The sequence below is a fragment of the Pteropus alecto genome, unplaced genomic scaffold (genome assembly GCF_000325575.1).
Source record: "Pteropus alecto unplaced genomic scaffold, ASM32557v1 scaffold16, whole genome shotgun sequence".
NCBI classification, from domain to species: Eukaryota; Metazoa; Chordata; class Mammalia; order Chiroptera; family Pteropodidae; genus Pteropus; species Pteropus alecto.
The window spans coordinates 6,333,893-6,345,122 of NW_006438867.1; the positions used below are offsets into that span (position 1 = coordinate 6,333,893).

General features: G+C 39.7%; 1 protein-coding gene across 1 annotated transcript in view; it reads left to right on the top strand.

The window, feature by feature from the left end:
• The first annotated feature begins 2,764 nt into the window (after window positions 1–2,764).
• Window positions 2,765–11,230, top strand: part of TNFRSF19 (TNF receptor superfamily member 19) — an 82,135-nt gene continuing 73,669 nt past the window's right edge. The window contains exon 1 of the mRNA XM_015592392.2: window positions 2,765–3,272. The gene's annotated coding sequence lies outside the window, so the exon portion shown is untranslated. The remainder of the gene's footprint in view (window positions 3,273–11,230) is intronic.

Consider the following 11,230-nt stretch of genomic DNA (forward strand, 5'->3'; position numbering starts at 1 on the left):
GGGATTGCTTGATGCTCTCTACGTACATTTCTTGTCTCAGTCACGTGAAAAGATGGGTGTTCTTCCCTTCTCATAGGTCAGGAATGAAGCTCAGGGAGATTAAGTGGCTTGCCTGAAGTGTCCAAGCCGTTATCAAGTTGCAGGGAATGAGAGATGTAAACCAAGGCCTTTCTGACTCCAGCGGCCATGCTATTCCTTAACGTTGAGCCACTTCACGCACACGCACGCGAGTGTGTAAACGATGCAATTTCTAAAGTTATTCCTCCCGATTTATGTATAAAGCTGTGCTTATCTGATATAATCCAGGCCGTATCCTCTGAACAGAAAGTTTAGAAAAGATGGCATTAGAAAAGAGTTCTAAGTAATTCCAAGGACTTTGGAATTGAATGGGAAAAACACATGCATTTCCTGAATCTATATCTCACAATCGTAGTAATTTATACTACGTAGTAATTTATACCATCGAGGTGAAGAAACAAAGGAAATGTGTTTCAAGTGTTGGAAAGAAAAACAGCCCTCCGTGGTGACAGGGGCGAACGTGAGGACCCACCCCCTCCAAAGAACCTCAGTAAGCCCCTCCGTCCTGTGAAAGAGACAACTGAACTGCCATGAAATGTGGCCTTTAGCCGCCCGCATGGGTCAGATTGCGGCCTCAGCCCCATGACACGCCAGGTGGCTGAAATGTGACTTGATGGAGATTGTAAAATAAGCCACTTACACTGTGACATGGCCCTAGGAAGCATCAATAAAGTACTGTAACTTGGTGTTATTAAAACTAATAAAAATTATGTAGAGCGTAGTGATATGTTTCTTGTCATCGTAACGTTCGATTTAATTTCTAAACTTCTTGGAGAGAGAGAAAAGAGACAAGCTTTTCTTTGCGGTGCTGGTCCACAGTAGCCATAGTAACCATGGTCAAGGCCACAGCGGAGGGCGCTCCGGGGCGGGGCACAGCACCAGTGAGTTCACGAGGCAGGCCTTTAGGAACACTGTTCCTTAGGACAGGTGGGTCCCTAACCTCGGCCCCCTTTCATCACACACGTAGTGGGGAGGGGGTTCTTGACTGCAAGAGAATCAATTCAAAATAATTTTCAGTGACTTGGTGAATAAACTCATCCACTGGAGATAACAGATATAACATTAGGATTTACTTGCTGATCCAAAGAACCTAAGCAAAGAGCATCTAGCTGTTATGCTTTAATACGTCGTGTACTGGGAAACGTTATCGCTGAATGCAGTTTGATGGAATACGGATTTCATGTTCGTTGCAGAGTTAGACTACCTCAGATAAGAAAGACACAAACGCCCACTTGGAAATATTTTGTCCTTTTTGATATTTTCTTCGTATTCAAAGGAGCCCAGGAAACATTATGTACAGGCCAGGTATCACAGGGGTTTCCTACTCCACTTCGAAGAAGTCATGGAGAATCACACCTGAGCTCTGTGCATCTTTGAGAAATAGTGCCTGAGGTAGAAAAATTATTAAAGAAATGTCGAAAAATAAACATGACAATTTAAATGTTATGCTGAACTCATTAACTGTTCAAACCGTATAACTTGCTATTAACATTTGTTCAAGAATCATAGAAATCTGGAAATAAAGACATCGTAAACTACATTTTCAAATATCACATCAGGAATAATTAGATGAAACCAATTACAGAAGGAAGTTGTATAAAGATTAACTTTGACTTTTTCTAAGTTTTGCAAAGATATTTTTAACTGACCTTCTAAAAGTTGGCAAGTTTCCAATACAAAATAGAAATTTTCCTCCATTTCATAAAAGAGTAGTCTGGAATTCAGAAATGTACTGTATCCTGTATCATAATGAAATAAAATTTCTTATTATCTTCTATTTTGATAAATACTAAAAATAAAATCATCTTATTTTATCGACTGTCATTGTTAAGGAACAGTAGTAAGAAAATTCTAAATAATGTGTCATCGGTTTAATTTTAAATTACGGAAAATAAGATAATTGTGGTGATTTTTAGTGAGTTAGGAGTTCCGACTCTGGATTTAGAAGACACAGCAGTAAAAAGCAAAGAACAGCCCTGGGTTAAGCACAGGGCAGGTGCTTTTTTCCTCTACATAATTCTCCTCTTTTGTGAATTGTAAACTGCTCAACAGGTGTTAATGAATCACACTTATCTAAGAACTACCCGTTGTTTTAAAATCTAATTTTCAGAATCCCAAACTAAGACCAAGGCTAAGATTAAGTCTCTACTCTAGTGCTTAAGTGAGAGGGTGGCAGATATCAGTCACTGATTAACTGTTGGTTATCTGCCCATTCATTACTTTAATTAAAACACCCACTGTTTCATTGGCAGTCAATTTTAATAATGTAAGCTTCAAGGAAAAGACAGCTTACTTAAAATCCTTAAAGACTTGTCACATCTAAAACAAAAACACAATTTTGAAGTGTCATCCTCTCCAACTGCCAGTGGTCTTACAGTGATATGTAACTATTCTGATTATTTGACAGTCTTTGTGAAAACTTGCTGATTTTCATCAACGAGGAGTCCATTAAACGCTGTCATTTGGAAACTGGATGGATCAGGGATCCTATCACGCTCCAATCATCACGCAACAATTGCAGACCTTTCCAGCTGAGGAACAGATAACAGAAATTGTCCTGCCTGAGGCACTATAGTCTAATGTGATTAGAAATCAGGCAAAGTCTGGCTTCACTTGAGCTGTACTCCCCCACAGGCTGAATTATAGCTCTCCTACCAGTCCCACGGCGCTGAATGATGTCATGGGATCTGCAGTTGAGCGAGATGAAAGGGATAAAGCAGAACCCGCTGGCACTAGGCAGCTTCCAGCACACACACTCCACAACACAGCTTGGGAACCTAAAAGGCTACGGATCCAGCCACTCAGCCCAAGCTTGGGAGAACCACCGGTATTGCCTCCTTGAAAGAAAAAAAAAAAAGAAAAAAGAAAGAAAGAAAGAAAGGAAAACAACGCGATCCGTGTTAAACAAAAGAATTTGTGGACTAGGAGGCGGGAGGATGGCTACCTGCTGAAAGCGAACTTTCTTGATATCCATGCTTATATATAAACCTAGCCCTGCCTTTGATCCTCTGCGACCGATCACCGATCAGATTACTGGCATTTCATCTCCCTGCTCCTCTGCCTTTGATCTGCATGCTTAATTTCATTTTCCTGGATTTGAAGTTTCGTCTGGGCTTGTGCTGACATACAATTTTGGGAAGGTACAAGCATTTGGCACAGCAGAGCTGCCAAGGAGAAACTAAGTTGCCGAAAGGGTGAGTACTGGAAAGAGTTCAGCACGTTGCAGGTACAGCATTTTATATTTTGTTGTGGCTTTCGCTTCGCTTTTGCCTGTGTGTCCTCAGGGGGAAAAAAAAAAGTGGTTCTAATCCATTAGAAACAAGCGTTTCTATACTTGACTACTACATTGGGCTACATGTCTGTATCAGAGTAAATATGATACTGGATGCCATGTTAGGAGTTTGTACAAAAGGCTTTGCAATGTGTCATGCAAATCTTACTTGGAAATAAGTTGTTCAAACAGGACAAAAAGGAAGAGTGCTAACTTTAGCCCAGGACGATGCTGCAGCGCCTGTGGTCTGTAAGCTATAATTGCTCTTAAGTATTTACAGGTTGCTTCGTTTAGTAAACAGGCGGTGGGACTGGATGCCAATGCTTTCCTTGTTTTCTTATATAAAAGAGTATAGTCCATCTGTGGCAATATTGTTTCTTTAGTTTATTTATTCTCTCACCTCCAAGACATAAACCTATCAAATGCATTTCTTTATGCGGTCTGTATCCTCGAGGGAATCACTGAAAAGGCATTCAAGTATGATTAAAGCCTTTTATGTGTAAAACTGAAGAATTTTAAAACAGTGAGGGTAAAGTTGCCTTAAGTTTGCTTTAAAAATCCTCTAGTGCTATTCTGTGACCTTTGAAAATAGCACAAGCCTGATTTACACAAACATTTACAAGGTTAATATTCCTAAATTAACATTTACTTTAAATTTATAGTGACAGCTGTTGTAAGTTACAATTTGCCAACAGTTTATGAAAACTATCTGAGTAATCAACAGTTATTATGTGATAAAGTTTTTAGTCACATTTCACTTTAGTTTATGCTCAACATGGCAAAGCCAGAATACATTGCTGGGCCGAATTTGAAAGTTAATTATTATGAGGTGTTTTTTTGTTTGTTTGTTTTGTGTGTGTGTGTTGTTTTTTGTCAGTTTAGTGATCTAACACACACACACAGAGTAAAATCTTTACACTAAGATGCAAATACTTATTACAGCGGAAAAGTAAGAGTTTCATGTTCACATTAGTTTAATACAATGTTCTCGTCCAAAATTTATTTGGGTAAAATATTTAATCATCATCATAAGTATATTTTATGCTAGGCGAACCTCAAAGAAATTATGTGATAAGACCAGTTATTCTTTAGTTTGAAATTCTGATGAAACAGGAAAGGTCTAATGAGGCTCATTGCATATGTAATTAATTTTTCAGAGCCAATTAATTAAATTACTTTCTAAACTTGTCTCCTGATATTAGAAGGAGGGTAATTAGCACTGTTTGCTTAATTATAAAACTTTGATGGCTAAGTAGAGATTATTTAAAACTACTAAGCTGACTATATTTTTAAAATGTGTCAGTAAGAATTGAATCTAAAAGACTTAACTGTTGTTTATTAGTCATGCCGGGAGAGGCATTTAAGTTTTTGTTTTACTGACAGTGTAACAAAGCATGTTCACAATATTCTGGATTATCGGTTTAGGCTGATTTTTTTTTTTTTCATTTGTTTGCTTAAAATGTTCTCTTTAGATCACAAAAGTAGTATTAATGTTCACATTCAGATAAAGAAAATTAAGCTTTTAAAGTAAAGAATGGAGAAGATGCCTAAAGAAATAGTGTACTTAGGAACTCCATCATTTAGTTTAGATTTGGGATTTAAAATGTTTATTCTGTTACTAGGTTCATTTTAACAAAGTCAGGCTCTCCTCAGCACAAAACAAAAGAGAGAATTAGCAATTATCTGATTAATTTAGACTTCGTAGAAAACTAGCTTGGGCAAGTCAAGTCCTTGAAAATCCACTTCAGTGTCTGAATTAATTCAGATAATTGTTTACTTCTCGTGTCTTCGTTGAGAAATGAAAAAGATTCTATTTGATGTTAAAAGAAAGACGGCTATTGCTGAATGTACAGGTTCAGTCTCAAAAAGCATTTCAACGATCTCAACTGTGATTTTAGTAGATAAACTCCATCATACTTCTACCGAACGAAACCCTTATATTTTACGTTTCAAAGCCCTTTCCTATCCATTGCTTCAATGGCAGCTTTGTTACTGCAGAAAGTCTAACTCTTCAAAAGACTTTTATTTCTAGTCATGATTCTGTCACTGATTAGCTATGTGACCTTAAGAGAGTCACTTCACTCACTACTCAGTTTTCTCATGTGTGAAAGGAGGGAATTGATCGGATCATCTTCATGCAATAAGCAGGGTGGAATTTTTATAGCCACTTTACAGATGAGCAAACTGAGACTAGAGAAAAGTAATTTGACTCTCTTAACTAAGTTTACATGGCTAATTTTCTAAGTCCTAGTCAAAAGTTCTTTCTAGTTCACCATGTATAGTCCTGTTTTTGACAACTGCTAATGAAATGCACTGGGTAGTTGATCACAGATCAAAGTACGTTTGAATGACAAAGATAGCCATTTCCTACTGCGGTACATTTTTTTGTTTCCACGATAGATATGTCAGTCAACTGGATTAGTCTGGTTATTTCGCAACTGTTCTCTCTGCTTCTGTATTTCTAAGCAGTCTAAACACTCTCACTGCTACACACAATTTACCATCACATTTAGAATAATTTGCACCAAAAATGTAATATATCAACTCAATGTGGAATTATATATATATATTTGTGTGTGTCTGTGTGTGTGTGTATATATATATATATATAATTTTGGAATCATATAAGCACATCTTCGTGTGTTTCCAAGGAATTGCTATTTTCTTGGAAGATGTTAGAGAGGCTCCATGAAAAGTAATTGTTAATTAAAGGTTATTATTCCTCAGGGGAGAGTCCCAGTGAGATTTCCTGAGATTTCAGTTTACAAATTCGATATGGGTTTGTACATGATGTGTGTTGTGTTCTACATTTGATTACATTAAGAATCCTTGAGCATCTTTTCATGAACTCTTTCTTTTCTTTCCTTGGAAAAAATGAATATATTTCTTGTGAATAAATTTATGTATTGACCGTAAAACATACACCTATATACTGTTCTCTAAGCCAATTAACAATCTGTCTCTCGTATTTTATCACCCTCATAAAGGTCTAATATAAAGCTTTATGGATGATTACTTCGTAACATTAACTAATATTTATTAGTTTGCCAATTATTAATTAATCACTAATATTTATTGAATACTTGTGTGCAAGGCCCTCTAACAGTATTTTTAAAGCCACTATCTCATTTAAATGTATAATTAAATTTGTCATGGCTATTATTCAGATGAGGAAAATGAGTCTCAGAGAGGTTAAATAACGTATACAAAGTCACAGGACTAATTAAGTGACATCACTAGAGTATATCTGGGTCCTTTTTTTCTAGGGTTAGGGAGTTAATTCTTTCTGTTCTAAGAATTATATATAGCCGAACTCAATTAGCAAACACAGCCAAAATTTTGGCTAAAAAACGGGCTCTGTTTTGTTTTGTTTTTTTCTTTTTTTCGATTATATTTTGTGAGAGTTATTAGAAACTTTTGATAGAGTTTTCCATCATTCGGCCTAAGATCTTCAGCCATAAAGGACCTCAGGACATAATTTGTTCTTCTTCTGCTTCAGGACTGGACCAAATTCAAGCATCCACCGTTGATTTGGCCAGAGTCCCCTGTGATGGCAGAACCAGTTCAAAGCACCCCGAAAAACAAATAATTCGGCGCCCCTCTAAAGAGTGATTCTTTAAAAAATCATCGGCCCAATTTAGAGGAATAGGCTATGTACATGGGGGCAGAAGGAAGGTCCTTGATGTCTGTTAGAGAGGCTCCATGAAAAGTAGTTGTTAATTAAACAACTACTTAGTTTCTCTTCTCCTGTCACATGTCATTCAGCTTTGGCTCCAAATCCACCCACTCAGAAGTTACTGAGTCTCACATCTCTAGATTGAAAAGTACTTTAACACCATCCACTGTGATTTATCTTTGCTCTTTAGCGAGAAGGGTGAAGTGAGGCGTTGAGCAACTTTATCACACCAACTCTTCAGCATAAATCACACTCCCTCTGAGATGAGTTCTGATAAGTACAGCTATCTCTATCTTGTTAAATGTCTGCAATACTCTGGCAGCCCTATGGCCTCGTGTCATGGGCTGCTGCCAAGCGAGCCTGCTCCTTAATTCAGCCATATGCAGAGGAGTCTGCCATATATACCCAGAAGTTGAGGAAGAGAGTCAATACCCATTTCTTCTTTCACTGAACACATGACAGAGTCTGGCCAACAGGGGTGTCATGAACTCACACAGACCAGTGCAAGTGCTACAACTTATACCAGCTGCTCTACAAATGTCACGAGCTGGACATTATATAAACTAAATAAATAACCTCCTTGGCCTTTATATATATTGCTTCATGCACTGGTGGTATGGTGAAGGGAGCTTGGATTTTGATTCTAGCTTTATTGTTAACTTGGCGTGTGACCTTGAGCATGTCACTCACTGTCTGGCTCCAGCCCTACACCGATAGCCTATAATTGGCAGCAATGGGTATTGGGAATTACTTAAGTAGCTGGGTCTTGGTTATTTTTCCCCTTATTTTCTTAACTATATTTGGCAAACTTTGTTAATCTTTGAGATTCCTACCCTCATTTATTAATTCATTCAACAAATTTTTAATGAGTAACTACCATGTGCCAGGCACTGTGAACTAACGGACAGAATTCAGAATTTTCATGTAGCTTGCATTCTACTCCATTTTCTCAAGGAATAGTGATTCACAATAGAAATTACCAAGAAGTCAAATAATTTTCCTATAACTTTTCTTCCAGTGAGCTAGGTTATCACTGAAATTGTTTTTCAAGAAGTCTGTTGCTTCATTAGTTCAACTTTATTTTTGGAAAATGTTCTAAACAAATATACTTGGTATCAGCTTAGATATCGCTAAAATTAACTTCAGAAAACCAACCTTTAATGCAGGGGTCCCCTGGACCAAGGACAGGCAAGAACAGGGCTGCACAGCAGGAGGCGAGCATCTGGGGAGTGAGTGAAGCTTCATCTGTGTTTGCAGCTGCTCCCCAGCGCTAGCATCACCGCCTCAGCTCTGCCTCAGATCATCAGGCATCAGATTCTCATGGGAGCACCGGTCCCTGGTGCCAAAAAGTTTGGGGACCTCTGCTTTACTGAAATCTTAGAAACAACGCTTTTACCAAGATCCTCATAACAATTTAGCTTTTACAGTAAAAATTTCAACCCATTCATAATAGTCAGTGTTTTAAAGGGAGAAAAATGCTTGCAGCCCTAATTCCAAGCATCGATTTCATTCTGAATGAGCCCAGGGGTCATATGATTCTTTTTGTACCACCTCTGGTGCTTAATTGTGGGCCTGGGTTCTCCTTCAGATACTGTCTCCAAATCATATATAGACTCAAAGTGGAAAATATTTATTGATTTAACATGCCTCTTCTTTACAGTAAGGTACACTTAATAGCTAGAGCACAGAGGTCCAATGCTTTGTCCTCGCTGTCAAACATCATTTCTATAATCATTCATATACCGATGCTAGCTATTGTCTGCCCCTACAAAAGGTATATTGCTGCTAATAATTAATGGCTGTCATTGAGTGAACACTTACCATGTACCAGGCATTGGGCTAAGTGATCTCAATGCCTTATCTTATTTAACAACCACCAATGAAACGGCTCATTTTATAGCTGAAAAATTTTAGGGAGATTAAGTAACTTTTCCAAGAGCATGCAACTAGTGACTGGCCAAGTAGCATCCAAGACCAGATTATGGGGTCTCTCTCTCCAGTGAGTCAAGAGGCTCACTGGGAAGATCAATCACATGCGCATGAAATGTTTCATTCGGTGACTAATGAACATAATGTGTCACTGTCTCTAAGTACAAAAGCTGGCCCAAGAAAAAAGAACATTTGGCTAAAGTCGAAGAGCTAGTTCCTGAGCCAGCAGATTAAATTCCACTCAGAAAACATTTATTGAACATTTATGTGAATGTTTGATATTATCAGAGATAAGAACTACTTTGAAATCCTTGAGGAAGAAAGCTCGATCACAGATAACTCTGACACAAGCAAGTGTATCATTGTAGGGAGAAGACCACAGACCTTGGAGAGACTCACGACAGTTGTGGCTTTTGAGTTGGTCCTGAAATAGGAGTCAGGTTAAGTATGTAAGGAATAGAGAGGTAGGGGAAACAGGTGAGTATGAAGAAGGCGCTTAGAGACCGAGGGGAAGGGCAAGTTCAGGGCACTTTGAGGCAAGGCACACAGACCAGTTAGGCCAGAATATAAAGTGTATAGTCTAGATGAGAGAAAGATAAGACTGAAAATGTGGGCGGAGCCCAAACCTGGAGATCTCTGAATGTGAATTCAAGGAGTATAGAAGCCACTCTTTACCATAAGGAACCCCTTGTTAATCTTTTCATTGGGCAGTGACAGTGATGACTGGCAGAGGGAAGCAGGTCCGCTGGACGGAACAGCGGGGAGAAAGATTTGCCAGTGGGGGCAATATTCGGGTGAAAGATGGGCAGGGCCCGGACTATGGTGGGGGTGGTGTGATGAAGAGGAAAAGAGGAAGCAAGGGCAAACGTGGGAGACCTTACAAGGAAGCTGTAATAATTCAGCTTAAAAAAGATGTGCCGAGTGGCCTATGTGCTAGCCTGGCTCTGCGATATTAAGACAATAACAAGTGCCCTCAGGAGATGGATATCTATCTAGTTGAGGAAAGAAACCCAGCAAACAGATAACTTCCGTATAATAACGGGCATGTTGAGCAGCACAACGAATCTGCAGTAGCGCTAGGTAACAGCCGCCAGGTAGAGAAACGTACACTCACGTTGAGGTTCAAATAAGCTAGTGTATGTCACCTGTAGGTCGTTTACAAATAAGCCATTATTGTGACTTACATTCTCTCCGTGTTAGATTTGAAGTAGACAACGCCACGATGTGACACTTGGGTCGATGATATTTTTAATGTATTTTTCACAAGTGCCGAGTACCGACAACGCCGCGATGTGACACTTGGGTCGATATTTTTAATGTATTTTTCACAAGTGCCGAGTACAGCAAGCACTGTGGCGTTCTCAGTATGGGATCAGGAGATGTGCTTATCAATAGTTAAGTCTAATAACTTATCCATTCACTGAACAAATATTTATGAAGAGGCTGCTGTGGTCCTTGGGGTATAGAAAACGTAGGATTTGGCTCGATCAGAAGAGACACAGCAGTCGTGTGGAGAAAACAAAACCAACACAGAGAACATGGTGGGTGCCTCTTTGTACCAAAGTCATGCGCGGTATCTTGGGTTTGAAGAGATTTTGTCCATTTATTATCCACTCACTGGACAGATGAAACAATAATTACATTTCTATGGCGCTCTACTGCTGCAAAAGTACTTTTTTACATACTCTTTCACTGCTTCCAGTAAAAGTGCAAAGTGGGCACCGTTAGCTCCCCTTCATAAATTTGCCAACTAAAGTTTAGAAGTTTCAGTGCCTTACACAAAGTACTGACGAAGGCAGGAAGCCCAGGCCCTGTGCTCTGCCGCATCGCCAGCGGCTTTGAGTTTGTTGAGTGACCCTGAGAGTGGCACGGGGCTGGTCTGGGCGTGGGGGAGGTGGCCACGGTTGACTAGGAAGCACCCGTGACCTCTAGAGGTTTGTGTCAGTGAACGAGCCTTGGGTGAGTATCTGCTGGACAAATCCAGCAATGAATGAATGAGGCGGCTCTTGGTGAGCTAGGCCATCATGATGTCGATCGCCCAGAGGAAATGTGCCACACCGTTGTCGCGAGGGCTTTTTGCTCACATGCAGCAGCGGGCGCTGGGTAGACTGTGACCTCGCAAGGGAAAGGCACAAAGGTCCTGAGAAGATACGTGCCGCGTAGAAACGAAGGCTCCCTCCCTTCACTGGGGCAATTCCCCCAACACGACCCAGCTCTCGGTGGTGTCGGTGTCCCTCCCCCAGGTCTGCCTGGGGGACGCATTCACTGGCTCCCGC